The sequence below is a fragment of the Pectinophora gossypiella genome, chromosome 13, assembly GCF_024362695.1.
Source record: "Pectinophora gossypiella chromosome 13, ilPecGoss1.1, whole genome shotgun sequence".
NCBI classification, from domain to species: domain Eukaryota; kingdom Metazoa; phylum Arthropoda; class Insecta; order Lepidoptera; family Gelechiidae; genus Pectinophora; species Pectinophora gossypiella.
Genome location: NC_065416.1, coordinates 7,978,461 through 7,990,487, shown reverse-complemented (window position 1 = coordinate 7,990,487; position 12,027 = coordinate 7,978,461). Strand labels below are relative to the sequence as shown.

Genomic DNA, 12,027 nt, shown 5'->3' with positions numbered 1-12,027 from the left:
TCACACCTAACCAGTCGATTTCATCTTCGAGTTATTTCGAAACGTATTGCAATTCAACCGAAGAGGTTGATTGATTAAATGTGAAATAATAATTGGAAGAGCTTCGGATTAATACGAGCAAAACTAGGTTAAAGCCATCAATAAACGAATACTCGTCGACAACTCGCATTGACATTGTGATCAATTTTAAGTAACTGACTTAGCAACTTTTCAACCTGTCATTCAACAGGTTTTAAATATTGTTTACATACCTGGTATATTAGATGTTAAATTATTTCATTTATTAATATCGAAACTAATGCGCGATAAGGGTTGAAGACTAAATCCTTGCAGCATATTATTATCATTCTAATGTTTAAATCAAATTAAATATTATTTATTGTACGCCCATACAGGAAACATTTTATTACAACGAAGTAATAACATTCTTTTTATCGTAACGGTGGACATTGTGTCTTTAACACAGGTCATCCACCATTTGGACTCTCATATCAAAAGTAGCTGTCAGTGACACCAAAACTCTGTATGTATAATTATACAATATGTTGCCTGCATACAATTTTGCTAATTAGGTTCTAGCACACAAAGTAATAAACTCATCAGTCATCACTTGCTTTGCAAACTTATTGCATAAGAATTATGCAAACATTTGACAAAATGTTTTGTCATGTCCCATTCATACGTGTAGTGCGTCTTTCACCATCCTATAATGACCTTTGAAATACATCATTTACAAGTACAAGGAAGGTCTCTTTAAACTGGTACGATTGTAGTTTATTAACGTGGGAAAAATATTTTGCTCACATACACACGCGTAGAATACATATTTCTCTGAAGATATTTTGTTGTTGTTTAAGCTTCAGTGAAAAGTCAGCTCACGGTCGCGCACCACAGGGAGTCATTGTTTTTTTTTTACAAATCGATTGAGAATCTCAAATTAACAAAGTCATTGTCCTAAAAAAACAAAGAGACAAAACAAATCTTCGTCTTTTAGAAGTGTTTTTTAATTAACAGATTGTAAATATGTTAGTCACTGGCGATCAATTGAAGGCCTATAGGTCACGCAATTTAAAAAACCCAAGGCAATCGATGAAAATATACACTATAATATTATAAAGCTCATGCACATGGGGTCCAGCCACTTTTGAAACATAGTCCTAAGGTGGATAATAATAAACCGTATGATGAGAGAGGATCAGCCTATCGCTCTTACAGATGATCATGTTCGACAGGACGCTGTCCCTTTGTCGCCTTTTACGACATGCACGGGAAGATAGGCAACACATTCTATGTTTTTTCTTTACTCCCAGTCCAGCAGAGGAGTTAAATCATTCCTCTAAATACCGAAAGCGGTATTCCGTCTAAACTAAAGTTTGCAGTAGCCCACCATACCCAAGACGAACAGTGTTGGATACATAAGGGAAAGAATTAGCGAAATACTATTCTCATTGACAAGCGAATTAATTACAGAGTCATAAATTCAGTAATATCCACTCTACTGATTGACAATAATAAGTAGTGTTGTTCTGAATCACATTGACATTCTCGACTGCATTATTAAAACGAAATTAGCATGAAACAGCCTCGGTAACCAGAAGTCGGCATTGAGGGTCTACCTTCGTACTTTTGGTGAATACCTGATAACTACGTAGGTAGGTAAGGCAATGGTGATTTTTATTTTACTTTATCATTTCTAGAGGGGTATAGAGTATAATCCACCACGCTGCTCAACTGCAGATTGGTGGTGATGTTTTTACGGCTACTAGCTATTATGTTCTAATTTATACTAGCTCTATCTTTTTCTTGTTTTAATGATAGGTACAGTCATGAGCAATATAATGTACCCACTTTAGGACTCTGTCGCACTTACATATTTGACATTTAGTGAGACTTACAGTTCAATTTGTCAAAAAAGTTAATGTGACATGGTAGCAAAGTGTATACATATTAATGCTCGTGACCGTACTAGAACAGAATCTTGACTTTTAATAAGTTTATACGGTTTTTGTTTTTATTTTCTCACTTTCACTCCTAGGTATTTATTAATTCCATCTGATGGTGGAGTCTGTCTTATTCGTATTTTTTTTTTATTTGCATGGCACCGACGAGGATAATATTATAATTATTAAAACTTTTTTCACACTAAGGTAATAAATTGCTATGTCGTAGTAAGGTCGCCGTACCTGTATGATTTTCCCTACTCGTAGATAATTTGAATGTGCCATGAATTAAATGTGTTTATGTGCAACACAGCGTTTTGTATTATATGGCCTTATGGCCCTAGGGTCATAAGGCGTCAAGGACTGTGTCGTTACACTTGGTGTCGAGAAACCCATACTGCACTCAAGTGGAATACAGATAGCAATGTTATGTGTGTGATGTGCATACTAAAGTTAGAAGCTTCTGCGAAATGATTAGGTTCGTTAGGTATTATGTGACGACGAGAATCTTTTATTGACAAAAGCATGTATCGAATATTAATACAGGGTGTTAGTGACATAAAAAGTAAAATTTTAAAAAGCACTAAAAGTTGCATGAATTTTCCAACAGGAAAATCCACTTGATATCAACTGAGAATCATGGTCTGAACCATCCCCCTCAGTATTCGTTATGATGTAACGAACCTGTATACTCGTCATCATCATCACTAATTTAAGAGCCACGCTCTTGTCGGTGTAACATTCTCCACTCTTGTCAATCAAGGGCCAATTCTTTCACTTCCTTATAAGACACGACGTTCGCCTTCTCTTTAATTTGTTCCATGTAAGCTCTTCTTGGTCTGCCCTTTCCTCTCTTTCCTTTCATCTTCCCTTCCATGAGGTTTTTATAAATTCGTCGTGTTTTATTAAGTGTTCAATCATCTAGCCTTTTCCGTCCTCAATAACTCGCATGTACTCGTAGAAGTATAAAAATACATACTTATTGAAAAAAAACTTTTTGCATTTAAGCCATTTTTACTGCAGTGGCAGTTCTCATTTAATCACTCGATAAATGTATAAAAAAATAAGTAGATAATATAAAATCAGTAGTGATTTAAATATATTTTATATCTTCATAATCATGTCTTAGTAATATTGTTAAAACCGGATTTATTGTGGGTACATATACAACACCTACCTATCAGATTCCGGCTCGGGGTCTAAACCACTAAATTTGACTTTAGAGTTTGAATTCATCCTTGAATCTTACACAATTCATATCACGTGGTTTCCAAGATTTATGTCCGAATATAATGCCGATAAGCTTTCCCCTATTACACGGGACATAGACATAGCTAGCGAGGAGTGTGTGTATATACTGTACACCCCTGCCTACCCTTTCGGGGATACAAGCGCTATGTTATGTTACCTATACAATAAATAACAAAATTTTACGAGTATATTGTAGAAAAACAGCAATCAGCAGATTCATCAACTTCAATTAAACGACACAATATCTCATGACCCCGGAAGGTCACCAAAAAAATTAGTTATTAATCAATATACGTCGCTGCAACCTTCAGAAGACGGTCATACTTATCATGTGTCCGACCGCAAGGCTGCCTTCGTTTTTGCAGTCGGCAAGTTCCGCCACCCAACCGCGACGCCTCGCCTATTGACTCTATTACATGCTAATTTGTTTAGTGCTTACTACACAGCAAGTAATCAGTTGAGCAAGCAATATTACAGGGCAGGATTACTGAAATTTTAGCCGTAAGCATCAATGCATACATTTCACTCTTTTTATAACCTGACACGAATGAGTTTTTCTAAAGATTGCTTTTCGTATGCAGTTTTTATATCCAAGAGTTTTGTCAGACACCGGTGCTACTGAGTGAATTCTTCTTCTATCGTGTGGGTTATGAGGTAAATGACCAACCTCATCAACCCTATTGTCAGGGTTATTATTGAGACGCCAAAGGCCCCTGACGTGTTTCAAGGCTTCACGTGCCTTCCGAAGCACGGATCGTCAAACTTTTGGACAATCAGGTGATCAGCCTGTAATGTCCTAACCAAACAACGAAAACTAATAATAATCTACTTTTTGGACTAAACTAATAATAAAAGAAAATGGGCGTCTCGAAATGAATATCGTTGCCTAAATTAAAACCTCGTAAGCGTCTTTTAGAAAAATCAAATTTTTGTCAATAAAACCTCGCAACGGAATCGCTTTCAGTTAAAGTAACAACATAACATGACATAACAAATACCTTATTGCATACACAGGAAATACAAAACAAAAGAGAAATAGAAAGAATACAATAGTAGTAGTAGTAGAGTGATAATAGTAGTCTGATTTTATACCTGGAATAAAAGTAGCGTGTCCGCTTGGGGGTTTTGTTAAATAAAAGCATATCAGAAGTTTTCACTATAATGCGACAATATCAGAAGTGACTGCGGGTTTTCAGGGGTTCTCCCATTAAGGGTTACGGGTTTTATGTAAATACTGTTTCTTTTCTTTTTTATGTTGTTACTTATTAAATACACGTAGACAATGATACCTATTGGTATTTAGGTTAAAGGAATACAAGTAACATCCTTAATGAATATGCATTATGACGCGTAACTTGACGCTTGATCAATATTATTCATTAACCGATCACAAATTTACAATTAGGAACATCGCCTACCTTCTACCCACTGTGTGATAATTACTCGATTTCAAGCAGAATCATGTAAAATATTTTGCCTAGACTGTTCCTATTTTCGGTGCTATTCAAATTCAAAAATATCTTTATTCAGTAGGTAACATAGTTACACTTTGAATCGTCAATTTTTACATGAGAATCCGCCTAAATCTACTGCAGCTTCTTACAACCTGTATAGCCGGGGAAAAGAAGCTGCAATAAAAACCTAGGCACAGGGCCCTAGACGTTCTTTTAAAAAAATATAAAAAAATATATATTCATCCCGATATAAATATATTACATACACACTCACGCTTGTTATTACTATCGGGGTTACATGCTTTTTGATGTGTCCTAATAAAAAATATTAGATGCCCTGGAAAGCTAGAAATCCTTTACGTGTTTCCTTTTAATCATCTTGAATCATTTTCTTTTATAATCAAGCTAATTTGTATTTCTATACCAGTACATTCTCCACCAACCCGCATTGGAGCAGCGTGGTGGAGTATGCTCCGTACCCCCTCCGGTTGATTGAGGGGAGGCCTGTGCCCAGCAGTGGGACGTATATAGGCCGTTTATGTATACCAGTACATTACATACATATATTAATTTATGTACCTACTTACTTACGTACCTCGTAAATACAATTCGCTCAGTTTACTAGGGTTGCCCGTTGATTCATCCTGATCGTCTAACATCGTAGCTCTAATGACCATTCACCTGCATAGCGGTGCCTCTCGCCCTTTAAGCGATGGTACACAAATGCTAGGGTACTGGTACACTGGTACATATAATCGCCTCACCTCGGCCGGGTGAGGAATGCGCTCGCGTGCCTCAAGCCACTAACTGGCTCTATTATACACAAATCACAATAAACTTGGGACTATCAAGTAAGCTGTACGATTTGTTCGAGGTATTTGATTTCGAGGAATTTGGTGTTTTGATTGACGCGTGTTTGTCAAGGCAAATCAGTTTTATTACAGTATCAATAATAAAAAAAACTATTAATAGTCCACGTACGATAAACTGATTGAACTCTTTTTTGTACACTGTTAAAGTGTACATACTTACTTATATGTATAAAATTATCATTTCGTTTTCTTTCCGTCAATCTAGTGTTTATCTGGGACCTGGACACAGAAAATGCAAAATAAAATTGTCGCTTTCATATATTTACTTGACCATTTATCATTATTTGGGCATTTAATATGCTTGAGCATCATAGGTAAGGTACTAATCTGTGGTTCCGCTAAGTTCTACTAAACGTTCGACCGACATGACGTTAGCAAAAGCGTACAACAAACGGTGGATTATTGACTTAAAAACTTGTATTTTCGGTTTACAAGCACAGAATAGTTCGCCATGTTTACAATAATTATTAGGGAAAACGCAAAAATGTAGACGCTAAATAAGTTACCGCTTATTGCGGTATTCTATTTCAATACTTACTCATACATTACTTAGCGTGAGTATCATCGTTCTACAAATAACGTGGTTTTAAGTAAACTTTTGACTCATATTTCCTATCCTCAGTTGGGAGGGGAGAGTCCCAAATTATAAAAAAAACAATTGAGAACGTCATCTTTGGTGGGCCTTACTCTTTTTTTTTAACTAACTAGCGATCGTAAGTCTCTACACAGTTTACCATAAAAAATAACCTTATAGTACTACACAAATAACCTTACACAGTCTTCTGTTATCTTTTGATAACTTTTTCCGAGTAATAATTAGAAGCGTCAGCATTTTATTTTATAACTTAGTAAATATAATTCGTAACATTTTAGTCTCGATGACCCGATTCCTCTAGCCATAGAGGCAGCCAATTAGCTGGCGACAACAAACACTTCAGAATCCCGATACCGACTTTACAAGCGTGGTCAACGGTCGATTTCCCTCATACAGCGCTAAGGTCTGGGCCTCAGGCCTGTTGTCTTAAATTTTGTACCGGGTGAGAGCCCTCAGCGCTCCCCATTTGTAAAAGCCATTTGCGGCAAATCTAAAATAAGTCACGTCAAAAAATATAAAAAAATAACGTTTTAGCTATTATAAGTACAGGAATAAATCACACAACGCAATTTAGTCTTGCTTAAAGTATGACAAAATTTCCAAGAACCGATTGCTTATCAAGGATGTGACTAAGAAGAATCTGTCCTCTTTTTGCCAAGTCAAATTAGCCGTCTTATAAATAGGTTTGCGCAAAAAACTAGTTACACTATCGGAATATCTGATTAAGATTAATTATTGTTTTTTTATTGATTTCCTACGGGGTATAACGTAGAACCTTTGCCCAGGGATACGGGTGAAGACCTCAACGGTTGCAGAGGCGAAGATGGGAGCCATCGGTACGGCAATGCGGGACGGAAGGGGCAAGTCACAGGGACTGTAACCTGGAACCTGACAGAGGGCAGCAGTAACTGTCAGTACTATTCAGAGGCGAAGGACAGGAGTCCTAGTATGGCTTTGTAATAGGCTACTCTGGGCGCCATCTCACTTGCGTCAGACAGAGTACTGCGGATTGGAAGGCAAGAAGGAAACCACTGCCCTATTTATCCTTAAAAAGTAGCATGGAAATGCTGCACCGACAAGAGCGTGGCTCTTAAATTGATGATGATGATTGATTTAAGAGATGAAATGTCTTTATAGCTGTCTGTGTTTCAAACAATTTGAGAATGGTAATACTACTTAATCGTAGGAAACTTTACTATGAGCATCAAATCTCGCACCCAATATGAGTCATTTATGCAAAGCAGAGTATTTATTGCATGAGTAGATATTATTACGAGAATTAAATGAGTATAATCGCGTGTAATTTGCTAGTAAGTGTATATACTTTGGAATATTTACATTGACGATGATAATAGCATTGGTATGTATAATTGCTGTTGCCAAAAATTAATACAATTAAAAAAAATATTGGTATTATTTTCTTGACAAAATAATTTTTATTATTTATTTTAAATTTAGAGATGTTTTGATAAAAGGTGTTTGTTTACTAGGTAATTAAAATGGTTTTGGTTCCAACCCGCATTGGAGCTGTCCTATATTTTAGTACCACCTTTTCTAACATGTTTCTTTTTGTTTTCGTCGATGTGTGCAATAAAGAATAGGTATAATAATAATTATTATTAGGCTTTTTAAATACCAAGCAAAAATATCTAAACCGATACACACATTATACCTCAAAAATGATTCGTCTCATCACATATTTTAAGTGACATGGCAACCCAAAGTGTAAGTTTACGAGCTATTTCGTTTATTATAAGCCAAGTATTATTTTTATGCGCTCAGCCATTGTAATTACAGTTCACTGACAAAAAAACAGCGCAAAACATGCAGCCCAGGGGCGTTATTATATTAGATTGAGGAATAATGACAGATGTTATGTGCGCCCACGCAACTGTTTGTCATGTACAGTTTGAAGGTATTGTTGTGATTTAAATATTGTTATTTTTGGCCAGTGTTCTGTGACTCAACTATTGTCGACACCTTGAACTTGTTTTTGATGGTCTCGGAGCAAGGGCCATTTCGACGTATAAAACGTGGGTATATTAAGGGCAATATCTCTCTAGGACACCACGCCACTGCACCACCACCACCACGCCACTACGGTAGCGTCATTTACAAAATGTAATGCAGTTAACACCTATACCGATGTAGCCTGGTAGAGGTGAGACAGCGTTTATAAAACAGCATATATCCACGGTGTACTAGTGGGATATAGCCCTAATATTGGAGGGAATATTTCGCGCTTGATCAAGAGAGCAGGAATGAACTATTGTTCATTCTGGGATTTTTTTTTTGACGTGACTTATTGTAGATATGCCGCAGATGGCATTAACTAGTTGGCCGGACAAATGGGGAGCGCTGAAGGCTCTCACCCGGTTATTCTGGGAAGTATCACGCCTTGTTCAGTAAATATATATTATTATAACGATATTCTTTATTCCTGTCTAAAGAAGATGTCTAACAAAAATTTGTTTTTTTTTATGAAAAATGTGTACAGACTTACGTTCGCTAGTTAGTTAAAAGAGTAAGGCCCACCAACGATGAGCTAAATAGATGCTACTGATAAAATTCTTTATTTTTACCTTTAATCATTAACACCAAAAAAGGCTGCCGGTTGTCTTCTAATGACTGACTTTTCGTATAGCACATAGTGTACGAGCAGAAGATAAATATGTATTTGTGAGCATGAGGCATTTGTCAAAGCTTTGTTCAACAGCATTATGTAAACCGGACTTTAACTCTTTCCGTTAAGAACTGAACTTATTAGCTCACATTAGCGACAGTAGCTGTTGAGGTAACATTTCCAGCTGATCAGCTTCTAGGCCGAGACATCCGTCGGTGCGCGCAGGAAAACCCAATACGCAACCGTTTGAGGACTTTGTTATGCAAAGGTTTGAGTAATTCGGTAATTGCTTACTTTGTTGTTACAGGAAACGTGTTGTATATGTTGTCACATTGAAATGTTATATTAGAAAGTGTTTATTGTGTACAACTAGGTTACTATTTAACAAGCTTTATCATTAAAAACATCAACATAAGCTCGACTATATCCCAATTGGAGTAGTCAGAGGTACATCCATCGCAAGATATTGATCGTGATGAGCCGTATCGCCGTGTAAAAATGGTCATGCCAATTGTGTTTGTCAATTTGAAGTTTAAAATGCTAAACTTTATTTTACGTGGCCTATGAAATTCCTCTCCCGTTTCTACCTGTGTCGATGCTAACTTAATCTGAAGTTAGATTAGTAATGAGTCGTCGATTAGCCCTTTAAAGCAGCATGGTCTATGACTAAGCTGGTACATGACTAAGCCGTTAGAACAAAGTTTAAAAAACCTGGTTTACATACATACAAAAAGTAATACGCGATCCAGGTACCTAATTGCTTTATCTTATAAAATAATAAGTAATATAATATTATCATCATCATCATATCGTCCAAACCGTATCCGGCGACCGCGACTCCTAAATATACATATCTATCCCGGTTCGTTGTTGTGGTGGGCTCTGATGTGGCTAGCGAAACCGAACTTTGCCAACTAAAGTTCGGACAAACCACACCTATTATAATCACGTAAGGACCCGATCAAAATAGTTTACTAAGAAATACGCAGTTGAAGTGTTTCGTAAAATTCTGATATTATTGTTTAGATATTTGCCCACGATATTTTCCATCTGATCGAATATCGTATTAATATTCACAGTAGGCACGCGATGTTAAAGTGTTATGATAATGTGATTATATTCCGCGTTAATATGGAGAGACACCTACATGCGTCAGTATTTGCATACGTCGACACATTATGTCATACCTAACCTTAGACGCGGAAAATCAATATTTTCATACTTACGTCACTTTGTTCAAATATACGCTATTTATGTTTAGTTTTGATTTTTTTGGGTTACAAGGTTCTGTTTTGGAACTGTTTGATATTTCAATGTAATTATCAATCACGAAGTAATAAACTCTCGGTTTGTATTATATTATGGTTGAATAGAAGTAACAGTGCGAGAAACTCAACAATTCTTTTTATGTAAATATAATCCAATCAAATCAAATTTTAAACCATGGTCCATGCGTAGAATTTACATTTTATTCCGTCATCCATATGTAATATACCCGATATGTTTAAACGACAGTTTATAGCTTTACAAAGCTTCTATCTCATCACAGATAAAACTATTTGCCTTTTTTACACCAGCCACACGTTAACAGGTTGTTATGCTAATTCTCAGAAGGATAGATAAGCTGTTAAAAGCTTTTTTAAACTTTTTCTGTTAACATCCAATTTACATATTCTAATCATGCCTCGATCTGTAAACGAATATATGAACCACGTCCTGTTTTATAAATAAGTAGCGACATGCGAAATTAAAACGTAATTACATGTTTAGATACATGCAAATTAAAAATATTGTAATCACAAACCTCCGATAAAATAACAATGTCGTACGGCTGGCAATGATCACAAAAGACACACTTGTTTACTGAAACTTTCTGTCACTGAAACACTGAAATTCACTGAACAAAACAATATTTCAATAACGTTGAAAATCAACGTGACTCTATGGCACAACACTAGAAGGTACTACTAAGGGTACGTTTACAGCTGCATGCACTATAGTCGTACTTTTCATTAAGAAAAGTGGACAAAATAGGTGGCGTTGTGGACGCGCGCGGTCGGGACAGAGGCTATAGTACGCTGACAGCGGCGCATGCGCGGAAACCTCGCGGCATGCGCAGGAGTGGGGCGCGGACCGGTGGCGGCATGGAAAATGCGTGGACGACGGTTAAGGCGCTACTCCATGTAGCATGAATGACGCACGATCGTTATGGCTTTGACAAGTCAACTGTGAAGATATATTCATTTTTTTTAAATATAATCAAATTTTAATTAGCTTAGATTGTCTCACGAATGTAACTTATGAAATTAGAGACATTAAGTAAGTAGTCTAAAAGTATTTCAATCAAAAATATAAATATTTTACCACGTATATAACACAAACATTAATAGCCTATATACTTACGTCTCAATGCAGAGCTAAGGCCACCCCTCAACCAATCGGAGATTTTATCACATTTTTTTATACCAAATATAAAATTAGTAAGAACAGCTAATATCGAAATTCAATTGCGCCTTAAATATCTTATCATATTCAAATTAGGACCATACAACAACCGTTAAAAGGAGCAGTTTATTTTATTGGCTAAAGCTTAGGACCGGTCCGAAACACAGGTCAAAACTTGTTTTAGGTACCTATCTATATTTTAAAGGTATTTAGACATAATATTATATTAAATATAATTAATGGGAATGTGCTTGTATCTCTATTGGCTATAGAATTGTATTTTGTCTCAGAATTAAATCATCGTTTAGAATAGATTCGCTCGAGAGATGAGTTTTCCTTAGTAGTATTATAATATACGAATAATTATGCAGAAAGAATGTGTTAAAAATAGTTGGCTCTATCATTATAAACGGCGATATGTCTCACCACCACGTTGGTCTAACAGAAAGCTTGGTAAAGTGTGTGTAGCCAAAGGTTCATTCATCGCAAGATGAACTTGCCTTTGGCTACCCCGATTGGTATATGGTTTTGAGCTTATGTTATGTTAAAATAATGTCAAATATGTGTTATTTGCGTTGTCCCAAGGAGGCTGTTTTGTTTACTCGTTTTCATTTCAAAATCGTGACGGTGATAAGAATTTATCAACAAGGTTAAACAACCTGAGGTGAGGATTTAGCAGCTTTCGTTATGAAATCCTCCTTGTCTCCCGGGTGAGAGCCTTCAGCGCTCCTCATTTGTCCGGCCAAATAGTTAATGTCATCTGCGGCAAATTTACAATAAGTCACGCCTAAAAAAACCTCCTTGTCTCTATGAACAGATAGTAGCTGCTTCCGAATACAAAATTACG

General features: G+C 36.3%; 1 protein-coding gene across 1 annotated transcript in view; it reads right to left on the bottom strand.

The window, feature by feature from the left end:
* The window catches only part of LOC126371975 (serine/arginine repetitive matrix protein 2), a 131,130-nt gene extending 120,285 nt beyond the window's left edge, over positions 1-10,845 (bottom strand). The window contains exon 1 of the mRNA XM_050017470.1: positions 10,540-10,845. The gene's annotated coding sequence lies outside the window, so the exon portion shown is untranslated. The remainder of the gene's footprint in view (positions 1-10,539) is intronic.
* Between the last annotated feature and the right edge of the window lie 1,182 nt (positions 10,846-12,027).